The sequence below is a fragment of the Mastomys coucha genome, unplaced genomic scaffold (assembly GCF_008632895.1).
Source record: "Mastomys coucha isolate ucsf_1 unplaced genomic scaffold, UCSF_Mcou_1 pScaffold2, whole genome shotgun sequence".
Classification (NCBI taxonomy): Eukaryota; Metazoa; Chordata; class Mammalia; order Rodentia; family Muridae; genus Mastomys; species Mastomys coucha.
Window position 1 is genome coordinate 12,186,270 of NW_022196902.1, and position 1,389 is coordinate 12,187,658.

Here is a 1,389-nt window from a genome sequence, read left to right on the forward strand (position 1 = left end):
AAGAAGAAGAAAGACTGAGTGTTCAAGGTCTCCCACTGTCCCCACATTGTTCAGTTGTGGGTCTCTATGTTAAATATTACTTATTGCAAGAGGAAGCTTCTCTCCTGAGGATTGAGCCACAGTGCTCTGAACTGAATCTCACCAGAACACAAAATGTCTGGTTTTTGAGCCATTCAGTTTGGATTGTTTTGTTATCATAGCTGAAGTGACTAATTCACTGCTAAAAGATTTTCCCTCTTGTTAGCAGTACATGTAATAAAGCTTGTGTTTATAGTTTTTTTTTTTTTTTTTTTTTTTTTTTTTTTTTTTTTTTTTTTTTTTTGGTTTTTTCGAGACAGGGTTTCTCTGTATAGCCCTGGCTGTCCTGGAACTCACTCTGGAGACCAGGCTGGCCTCGAACTCAGAAATCCTCCTGCCTCTGCCTCCCAAATGCTGGGATTAAAGGCGTGCGCCACCACCGCCCGGCTGGATCCCATTCTTAATGCAATTATAAAAAATAGATAAATCAGCTGATTAAAAATTTAGAAAACTTACAAGAAGTTGATTAACTGGTTAACTGCTGATGATACTTGAATATACTTCATCCTTTGTTACATAAATTAGGAAACTGAGGATTGGTTTTGGTGTAGAAGCTCTGGTTTAGATGCCCGGCGTTCTCAGAGTGAGCCCCATTGCTTCTGCTCACAGTTCTGGCAAAAAGTAAATGATAGAAGTTAATGGCACTCTGATGTCACCAAACTCAGGGATACTGTTGTGCTGGAGCCAAAAACAAGTCCTTCCCCAGAAATCCTCATTCTCTCACTTAAAAGTGAGATTTCATTTAAAAGAGAGAGTTCACTCAATGAGCAGAGTCACATGCTCTAAACAGGTCTTCGAAGGGTTAATCAGCACTCTGAATTTAAAATGAGTAAGCCAGTGTGGTGGTAACACTCACTTTCAATCCCAGCACTCAGGAGGCAGAGGCAGGGGGGTCTTTGTGAGTTCAAGGCCAGCTTGGTCTACATAGTGAGTTCCATGACAACCAGAGCTACATAGTGAGTCTTGAAAATAAACAAACAAAAATATTAGTAAGGATCTAATATTTAAAGTTAGCGTTTATGGATGTGATTCTTTCAAAAGATACACTACCACCAAAATGTACTTTATATATACAATAACTGTTGTATATGTTGCTTTAAACCCGTCTTTCTACAGTATGTTTTCTTAGTATCTTCAGTCTTCAGGCTGCCTGTTTAAAGGTAAAGGCATACACATGCCTACAAATAATGTTGAAATTAAGATTTCAGTGACAAAGATTGCTGTCTGTGCAATGTCCACTCTCCTATCCCTTTCTAATAAGAATTCCCTAAACTGTTGATTTCATACCCAGGCCCTGGTTTAGAACTCTAG